This window comes from Pteropus alecto, unplaced genomic scaffold, assembly GCF_000325575.1.
Source record: "Pteropus alecto unplaced genomic scaffold, ASM32557v1 scaffold43, whole genome shotgun sequence".
In the NCBI taxonomy this organism is placed as follows: Eukaryota; Metazoa; Chordata; class Mammalia; order Chiroptera; family Pteropodidae; genus Pteropus; species Pteropus alecto.
Window position 1 is genome coordinate 6,867,426 of NW_006435764.1, and position 11,146 is coordinate 6,878,571.

An 11,146-nucleotide genomic window follows, 5' to 3' on the forward strand; every position below is an offset into this window, starting at 1 on the left:
TAAGGAAATATTATCAGCAACGTAATACAAACAAATTAGACAATTTAGTTGGAGTAGATAAATTCCTCCAAAGACACAAACTACCAAAGCTCACTCAAGAAAGAGAGATAAACAGAATAGGTCCTATATTTATTAAAGAAATAAAACATAGATAAAATGCTTCCCACACAGAAAACTCCAGGTCCAGATGACATCACTAGGGAATTTTGCCAAACATTAAATAAGAAATAATACCAGTTCTACACAAATTCTTCCAGAAAAATGAAGAGAAAGTAATATTTTCCAATACATTTTAGGAGGCCAGTATTACCCCGATTCCAAAACTAGACATAAACATTATAGGAAAAGAAAACTACAGACCACTATTGCTCATGAACATAGATGCAAAAATTCTTGACACAAACGAACCAAATCAAACTCAACAATATATAAAAAAACTACGTCATGACCAAGTGGGTTTTTTTTTGGGAGGGGGAGCAATATTGGTTTAACACTGGCATGATCGCCAATGTAGAAAATCTGATATAACCTACACGAAAGCTACTAGAATAAGTGAATTTAGCAAAGTTGCAGGATACAAGGTCATCGTATGAAATCAATTATATTTCCACATATTAGTATTAACCAAACAGAAACTGAGTTAAAAATACCATTTAAAATAGCATAAAAATATGAAATACTTAAGCATAAATCTGCCAAAGCTGTACGAGACTTGTACACTGAAATCTATAAAACACTGCTGAGAGAAACTAATAAAGACCTAAATTACTGGAAAACTATATTGTGTTCATGGGTTAAAAGACTCAAAATTGCTAAGATGTTGAGGGGGAGGGGATAAAAAATTGCTGAGATGTTAACTGTCCTCACATTTATCTATAATTTTATGCAATTTTTATCAGAATCCCAGTATCTAGTATTTGTTGTAGAAATGGACAAACTGGTTCTAAAATTCCTATGGAAATTTTGCAAAAGACCTATTGTTGTGTTTCGATATGTTTAAAGTCCTGTGCTGTACTAATTACGCCTTTTATTTCTGAGAATACATTTCAATACATAACAGAGTCTCTTTATAACTTTATGTAAGTAAAATCAATTATGTTATCTTTATTTTGCTAATGGCAGATAAAGCATCTGACAAAGACTCTGTGTATTCATCGGAAATGTTTATATTTCTGGTAGAATTATGATTCCTTCCTTTTATTTTCCAAATCTTCTAAAATGTGACCATATTACTTTTATTTTAAATGCTTTAGAGGATGTCTCCCTCTTGTACATAATAAAGGATGCCAGCTGCAGTACCCGTCTTACATCAACAGAGGGCACTAACACATCCAATGGTAATCTAGAGGCAAAGGAAAATGACACCAGTTCCTAATTCAAGAGAGAATAGCAGCAAACATTCTTGACTCTCAACCCATTTTTTTTTTTAATTGAATTTGGGGAAAACTCTGAGTTTGATTCTAACTTCAGATATTCCCAAAGGTCACTGTCTGTAATTTACTTTCTCAAGCACACACCTCAAAGGAAGAAAAGGTTATTCAAAATGCTTATTCTGAACAGTAATAGATGTGCAAGAAAATTTCAAGGTTTAGTAGTTAATCAGCTTTAACCTCACTTTTAATAACACCCCCTCCCTCTAAAAAAAGAATCTCCTGAACACATCCAATCCCGGCTGACCTTGGAAGCTAAGCAGGGTCGGGCCTGGTTAGTACTTGGATGGGAGATGACCTAGGAAGACCAGGTGCCATAGGGGTTAAAATAAAAAAAGAAAAAAAGAAAAAATCTCAAACTCAAGGTTTCGCACAACACATTCTATCTTCTGTGCACTAGTTTTTCAAGATTTGTAAATATATGAAACACCTCTAAGAAAGTTTAAATGTGGCTGAAGTAAGTAAAAAAGAGTCAGGCTTTATGACCACAAAGGGAAATTGTTCATTAATAAAGGGAAAACCAACAGTTAGGTTTTTATATGAACAATTATTTATGTAAAAAAAAATATGCAAACATTTTCCCACTGATTTTTAAATTATTATTTATGCCTACAGCACCTGGTCTTCCTAGGTGGTCTCCCATCCAAGTACTAACCAGGCCCGACCCTGCTTAGCTTCCGAGAACAGACATCCGGCTTGTTCAGAGTGGCATGGCCACAGACCATGGACAGTGGCTCCACTGGGGCACGAACCCAGGACCTTCTGCGTGTAAAGCAGACGGGCTAACCGCTACACTATGGAACCACATCCTGTTTATTTTTCTTTGGTTACTTTTACATTAATAGTTCATAATAACTGATGCCACTTTTGCAAAAAAAAACTGGCTAATGTTTATAAACTCAGATCCAAATTTAGTGGCTGCCAAAATGGGTTAATAGTCTGCTCTGCTACAGATTTACCCTTACCCAAAAACAGTCCCCTCAAAAGGGCACAGAAGGGTCAGAATGGCTCTGACAGAATACAAAGCTGTCACTGTGAGAAACGAAGCACATGCTTCTGGCCATGGACACACCTGGCAGCAGGCCAAGGAAATTCGTAGGAACCCCTTTCAAACTAGCATTTCTCTCATACTGTGAGGAAAAAATAGTTTTTCATTCACTAAAATAACCTAACATCCCTTTTGACCTCAATTTCAGATTTATAAAGCACAGAAAACAAAAGGGTACTGACTGCCCCTTCCCAACAGATAGCTAGGTAGATATGAAAATGTGAACTCAACATCTTAGCAATTTGATGGAATTGCTGCAGAAGACATCAGATCCAATCTAAAATGAAATGAAACACGAGTTAATTGCTAATAGTTGTGAAAGCCCAATTGAATTTAAAGTGATTTTATGCCCTTTGTACACATTTATAAGTGATTTTATGCCCTTTGTACACATTTAAAGTGATTTTATGCCCTTTGTACACATTTATAATTCAACCTTCCTACTAGTCAGATTACAACAGGACATTTCTCATATGATTATGATACATTTGTGTTTGTATGCTTCTTTGACAGTCTGTGAAGTTAATACAAATGACACAATTTCAGACTATAATGATGTGACATGAAATTCTTCTAAAAAAGCTGACAGCAAAAGAAATGAACTACACATACCCTTGACCTTTGAGATCTTATTCTCTCCATTTTCCTGGCAGCTCTAGTGAGTGTCTCCCCATGCAAACAATGAGGACTGATCAGTAAGTGGGACAGCTTTTCTCTCCCTAACATTTAATCTCTCCCCAACATATAGCAAAGCTGCAGAGGTCAGGATAAACACCCACATAATCACTACTTAGATTTTACCATTTAATGTCTTTTTAATTTTTATTGTGGTAAAATATACATAAAATTTACCATCTTAATCATTAGAGTATACAGTTCAGTGATGTTAAGTACATTTACATTGTTATATAACCATCATCACTATTCATTAATGTTTTACTAATTTATAATCTGTCCCTCTTATCTGTCCATTGGTCCATTTTAATTTTTTAAATGTATTTCAAAGTACATTTAAGAAATCTACTTCACCTTGCATGTCATTAACTAAAATTAGATATTATTCAGTGTTTTTCTGAATACAAAATACATTCACTGAGTTTGAACACATGCATACACCTATGTAATCCTATCGAGCTAGTGAACATAACCATCATTCCAAAAGTATCATTTTCCTGCCCAGCCAACACCCCAAGAAGCAACCACTGCTGATTCTCTTCCCTAGAGAAGTTTCCTTGTTCTAGAATTTCACTTAAATGGAAATCACGCAGTATGAATTATTTTTGTATTGCTTCTTTCACTTGGCATAATTTCTGAGAGTCATCTAATCTTTTCCAAGTATCAAAAGATAACTAGCTATACCACGGGTAACCTATTCCCCTATTGGTGGAGGACTGGCTGTTTCCAGCTTTGAGCTACTGATAAATAAAACTGCTATGAATATATACAAGACTTTGTATGAATACGTTTTCATTTCTCAACAGTGAAGTTGCTAGATCATGAGGTAGGTGCATGTGTTAGTTCTCTAAGAAACCAACCAATCTTTCTCCAAAGTATCTGTACTATTTTTACATTCTTTCCAACAGTTTGAGAGCTTCAGTTGCTCCATAATCTCATCAAAATTAGGTGTTGTCAGTCTTTAATGTCAGCCATTCAGGTGGATGTGTAGTGATATCTTATTTTGATTTTAATTATGAACACTTGTGATATTGAATATATTTTCATTGGATCATTGGTCATTTATATATCTTCTATTGTGAAGTGTTAGAATCTTTTCTGCCCATTTTTTTTTTATTGTGTTGCCATTTTGTGAAAAGTTTTTTTAAACTGATTGACAAAAACTGTACATATTTAAGGTGTACTACATGTTTTGATATACGTACACATTGTGAGATGATTACATCAGGCTAGTATCTACATGATCTCATATAGTTATGAGTGTATGTCTGTGTATAGTGTGAACACTTGAGATCTACTGTCAACAAATTTCAAATATACTCTACCTCGTTATTAACAATGATCACTATGCTGTACATGAGGTCTCCAGAACTTATTCATCGTGTAACTGAAAGTTTGCTCCCTTTGACCAGCATCTCTCATTTTACCCATTCCCAGCCCCTGGAAAGCACCATCACATTCTCTGTTTGACTGTTTTAGATTCCCATGTAAGTGAGATCACACAGTATTTGTCTTTGTGTGTCAGGGTTCTTTCACTTAGCATAATGTCCCAGGTTTATCCACATTGTTATAAAAGGATTTCCTTCTTTTTAAAGACTGAATAATACATACCATCCAAGTTGTCAAAATAAGGACAATATTTGATTTTTCTATTTTTCTATCAAAATGTAGTTTTTAATATTTCTTAGATACTAGTCCATCAGATACATGTTTTGTAAATACTTTCTCCCAATCAAGGGCCTGCCTATTTAGCAGTCTTTTAATGAGCACGTTTTAATTTTGGTGAAATCTATTTATCGATTTTTAGTTTTATGACCAGTGCATTCTGTGACCTAAGAAATCTTTGGCTACCCACAAGTCATGAAGCTATTCTCCTATACTTTCTTCTAAAAGTTTTATGGTTTTAGTTTTTATGTTCAGGTCTCTGATCCATTTTACATTAATTTTTGCCTATCGTGTGAAGTAGGGATTGTGGCAGACATTATGCTAAGGTGGCCCCCCAAAACTCTTGCCCTGTGGTGTGTATGTACTGTGTAATACTTCCGCCTGCCCCCAAATGTGAGCAGAACCTGTGAATATGATAGGATGGTCACTCTGGTGTTTACATGTTATATGAGATCCTGTAGCAACCTTTAGGAACTGTGAGCTTGGAAGGGAACCCCGAGCCTTGGATGAGATCCTGAGCAGAGGACCCAGCTAATCTGTGCCTGGATTTCCGATTCATGAAAACTGTGAGATAATAAAGTTGTATTGTTTTAAGTTGCTAAATTTGCGGTAGCTGATTTCTGGATTCTCTGTTTCTTTCATTGTTATTCAGTTTAAAACATTAAAAAATTTTTCTTGTGACTTCGTTAAGCTATTCACTATGTAAAAGTGTCTTTGCTAAATTTCCAAATACTTGGGAATTTTCCTGGGTATCTTATTTTAATAGTTTTAAAATTAAATTTCATTATGGTCTTAGAATATACTTTGTATTATTTTAATCCTTGAAATTTACTGAGTTGTTTTATGACCTAGTATATTGTCTATACTGCTGAATCTGAACCTTGTGCACTTGGAAAAGAATGAGCACTCTGCCATTGTAGGGTACAGTGCTCTATAACTATCATCTAGGTCAAAGTGGTTGACTGTGTTGTTGAAATCTTTGTATGTGTGTTGGTCTATTGAGTGCTGAGAAAGGTACTAAAACCTCCAATTATGATTACAGAAGTGTCTATTTTTCCCTTTAATTCTGTCGATTCTTGCTTTGTGTATTTTAGACCTATCATCAGGCACATACACATTTATGACTGTCGAGACTTCCTGACAGCTGTTACCATGACATCTTGTTTTTCATTCCCAATAATAATCTTTGTCTTCTTATGCTTGCTTTTGAATGGCATACTTTTACATATGTTTTTGGTATAGCTTTTCCATCCATTTACTTTCAACTTATCTGTAATCTTTACATTTTTTTATAGTCGGCCCATAGTTAAGTCTTGCATTTTTCTGCCGTCTGCCACTCTACTTATTGTAGTGTTTAGTTCACTAACATATTGATGGTTGCACTGTCTCCCATTTTATGCCTTCTTTTTGATTATTTGAAGATTTTGATTTATCTAGACTTTTTATCTATGTCTTTGCATTATTATTTTAGTAGTTATTTTAGGAAATACAATACACATCCTTGACTTTCGGTCTACTTAAAATATTGTACCACTTCATAAAAAATGTAGAAACCCTTGCTACAGTATAGGTCCACATACTCTTGACTCTTCTGTTAAAAATTGTCATGTGAAATAAACATTAGAATTTCTATATAATTTCTCCTTTAGACAGTCCTATTTACTTTAAAAAAAGAGAAAAAATGTCTTTTATATATATATCCCTATGTTTACTATTTTTGATGCTCTTCATTCCTTCCTGAAAGTCTGAGTTTCTATCTGATGTCAATTCCTTTTAATCTAAAGAACTTTTAGTGTTTCTTGTAGTGTATGTCTTTTGGTGACAAATTTTCTTAGTTTTCTTTTATCTACAAATGTCTTTATTTTGCCTTAATTCTTGGTGGGCATTTTTGCTGAATAGAAAAATCTGGGCTGACATTTTTTCCTGTTTGGCACTTTAAAAAATGTTGTATTTCACTGTCTTCTGGCACCTGTGGTTTCTGGTAAGAAGTTCTAATTGTCATTCTTTGTGTCATTTTTCTCTAGCTTTCAAGATTCTCTCTTTCTCTCTGGTTTCTGCAATTTGACTATGAAATTCTGTGCTGGAAAGGGTTAACTCTGCAGGCCTGGGTTGCTTAAACACTGCGCATGCCAAAGAAAGGTCTGTCTTCAGGACTAGCCCTTGGCAGGCTCCTGTGAAATGAACTTTAAACCCTTGGAGTGTTCTGGCTGACATGTGTTTTTGCATGCCTGAGGAGCTGGGCCATGCTGTACTATGACCGGGTAAGTGTACCCTAACAATATGACTTATGGTGAACACTTACTTTTGCTGTGGGAGGCTGGGGTGTGAGTAGCTGAGGTCAGTCACGTGGGCACTGCATGCTATCCTGGACACCAAGGACTGAGCGAGATTCCCTGGTTGGCAACACTTTGTACATGCTGTCACATATCACTGATAGAAGAATTAAGGACATCTCCTGTGTGATTCCCCTGGACACCTGAAAGCTTGTACCTGGTTTCTCCTGGACTTTATCCCATGTGCCTTTCCCCTTTGCCAGTTATAATGTGTCCTTTTGCTGTAATAAACTGTTAATTGTGAATATATCAACTTCTGAATCCTGTGAGTCCTTCTAGCAAATCACTGAGCCTGGGGGTGGTCTTGGGGACCCCTGTAACATGTGCCAAGGTATGGGTTTCTTTGTCCCTATCTTAGTAGGTGTTTGCTAAGCTTCTTTAATCAGTATATGTGATTTTTCATAAAATTTGAGAAATATTTTGCCATTTTATCTTCAAATATGTTCTCCTCCAGTCTCTCATTTTCTTCTTCTAGGATTCCAACCATGTCACTTAGGTCTTATAAGTGTCCCAAAGGTCCTTGAAACTCAGTACTATCTTTTCTGTTCTTCAAATTGGATAGTTTTGGTTCATCTAGCATCAAGTTCATGAACTCTTTCCTTTATCATCTCTATTTACTGTTAAGACTACTTGGTGAATTTTAATTTCTGCTGCTATATTTTACAGTCCTCAAAATTTCCACTTGGCTCTTTTGCTTCCATTTCTCAATTGAGATTTCCTTTCTTTTCATTCAATGCAAGCATATTTTCCTTTAATTCACTGAGCAGTTATATATAATGGTGTATAGCCTTTGGACTCTGTTATATTCCTTGGAGAATACTGATCTTTGTTTCAGTATGCAATTAAATTTGGCTGGACCCAAACTGCCAACTTTTGTCTCTTGGACAACATCTTAGAGTCAATTCTTTTATCTTTAGCTGGGCTGCTTGTTGTCTTCCGCTCTCTTCTTTCTAGGATTCCTCTTCTCACTTTCCAGTGGCTGAATGGGTGTAGCTGACTTGAATTCTGTCCTCTAGTAAGTTTTCTATGGAAGTTTTAGCCAATCTGCAACGTAATAACTTCAGCCTGTCCTCTGGCTAAAAGCAATAACAATGGAAAACTAACTCCATGCTGTCTCTTAGGTGTCACCCCTTTCTCAGAATCTGCCTGCTTTCATTCATTTTCCAGTGCCTTCAAGTCTTTTTTTTTTTTTTTCTCTCTAATCCAGGGTATATAATTATATGTAGAAAGGTCAAGGCCAGTAAAAGGCTACTTGGCCATACTTCAAGAAAAACTACGGTGATATTGTTTTTAAAAATTTGCTTCAGATTCATTGTCTGTAGATACATAGATTCACTTTTAATGATACTAAAACAGGGATTATTCCGAAAACCTTGTTTTCTTTTTTTCTCCTACTTTATGCATTCGTCATATAGCAAAGACTCTGCTAGGTATTCTATAAATGAAGTTTTTATTAATACATTATGTATACTTTCACACAACAGCAGAAAGTACAACTTTGACAGCAAATTGACAGCAATTAGAAAACTAACGCACATACCTATAAGTGAAATTGATAAGGAGTGGCACACTGACTCTCGAGAAATAGGTGCATATGTGTAAAAACAGATTAAATACAAGGATGTCAACAAAAAATGAAAAATAACCCAAATCCTAAGCTAAAGAGAAATGACATAAGTAATAATATGAAGTACTACACAGATGTTAAAATGAATAAATTACACATATTTCAATAAATTACTAGGTCATTTCTAGGCCTTTGTTACACATCGCCAAACTGCCTTCCAAGAGTTGTAACAACTTACACACCTATCACCAAACTATATCCCTGCCTATTTCCTCGCATTCTTGCCAACATGGAGACTAGAATTCAAAAACTGTCTTCGCTCAATTAGGCGTATGAGGCAGGGATATAATTTTTTCCCAAATGATTATCAAACCATAGATCATACCATATCTACTGGACTAACTAAAATACCATCATAAAGGGAATGAAATTCGGCTTTATTAGGAACTTGTATACAATATACTGTAAAATAGCAAAAGAAAAATAAAATACTACTAATTTTTTTGCTTCTTTTGCTCATTTCCTCCAACAACTTTAGGCTGAACATAATTACAGAACTGGTTTTACTTTAGAAAGGAAGATATTCCTAGAGAATTAGAGACTGGTTATTTTACTGAAATAGTTTATATTTTAAAATATTCATAAAAAAGACAATTAAAAAGATTTTTAATTTTGAAACCTGCAAAGAAAGATCTGTCAGTCTCTTGGTCTAATTATACTGGTCTTACTTAATTATCATCTAAAAATATCCACTAATCATAGAATTTGGTCAGTGACAAATAACCAAAACTTCCACAGCCCTTTTCACCTGTCAACTAGATGGAATAACTCAGCTGAGAAAGACTAATAATTAGTATTTACATGGAACTTTATTTATTATAACACTATGAAGCAGGGCAAAATAATTATTACCATATTAAAAAAGGAAGATGCCAAACCAGTTAGGCTAGTTGCGTAAGGTCACACTAAAGGAGGAACTTGCCAGAATTAGACACAAGTTCTTGTCCTATAGGCCTCATCACTCAAGAGCTACTGTAAGAATGATAACAACTCATTAAGAAACCTAAAATATACGGAGCCAGAGAATCATATTACTGAAATGATACTGAAGATCATCTACTTCACTATCCTCACTCTACGCATAAGGAAACTGAGGCCCCAAAGGTGATGTAACTTAATCGTTCAACGTCACACATTCAGACACAGTAAAGCAACAATGAGAGTTTAGCGCTCCTAAATCCAAGTTCAACAATCTTCCCTTACTAGGGAATAACCCGCTAATCTTAATTTCCATTTCACATTTTTGAGTTAAAAAAAAAAACAAAAAAAAAAACCTCAGTTTTTATTGATAATAATGAACAATTCTCTCACTTAATAATTAATTAATAACTAATTATCCAGTACCTACTTGATGCCAGGTTCTGTACTTGGTGCTGAATGAATCTTTACTATGTGCTAGGCACTGCATTACCTGCATTTGCACGTATAATCTTCACAATCTTATTACAAGGTCAGCACAATTATTATCTCTATTTAAAGGATTAAAATTTAGGAAGATTAAGTAATCTGTCCAAGGTCCTGAGTAAAGAAATGCCTTTATAAAAGGTAAACGGTGTCCTGCTGCTGCAGCAGCCATGGCTCTGACATCCCAGGGCCACGGGCCTCAGCGAGGGCCACAGGTAACCAAGAACGTCAGGAGGCTGAGGCTTGGCTGCCAGTGCCCGAACCTGGCAAGCACACCTAGTCAGTGCGAGTGAGTGCGGGACCAGATCCTTGAGGTGTCGCACCTGCCCAAGGAGCTGAGCGGTGCTCTGGCTGCAGCGAGGAGAGAAAACGAGGAGAGGGAACGATGGCCGCTAAGGACTGGGCCCCTCCCCACTCTGTGCACAATGAAACCTGATAGAAAAAAAGGTAAGTGGTATAACCACACTTATAAGTTGATCCTAACAAAAATCTCAATTTTGTTTTAAATACTAATAACTCCCTATATGATTTCATTTGAAAAAAGGGATCTATGGTCAAAAAGGTTTGGAAAATCATAGATCTTCACATAGCACATGACACTGACCACAAGTAAGTACAGAACTTGGTATCAGATTAGAGGTTGAGGGTCTCTTTTAGAGACCTTAAATATCCTTTCCTTCTTACATGTTCTAGGATCCCAGAACAGACAGCATTTGAGGTAATTTACAAGACCAATTGCTAGGAAGGTAATCATTCAAATAGAAGGAAGGTAAGAGGAAGAGCCTAATATCATATAATGAGTTTCGCCTGAAGAATATTAAATAATGTCCAAAGTAGAAGAATGCATGAGTTCTCCAAGTACTACACACAAAACAGCACTAGGACACAGGTTTCCTCCTTTCGGAGCATAAAATCTCTATGGTATAAAATCAAATTAATTAAAAGTTTAATTTACTGTTTATCA

The 11,146-nt window shown here is 35.5% G+C and overlaps 1 protein-coding gene and 1 pseudogene across 1 annotated transcript in view; both read right to left on the bottom strand.

Moving 5' to 3' along the window:
- RTN3 (reticulon 3) overlaps positions 1-11,146 on the bottom strand; it is a 47,938-nt gene that overhangs the window by 12,181 nt on the left and 24,611 nt on the right. The window lies entirely within an intron of this gene.
- On the bottom strand, positions 2,037-2,152 carry LOC112479255 (annotated as a pseudogene).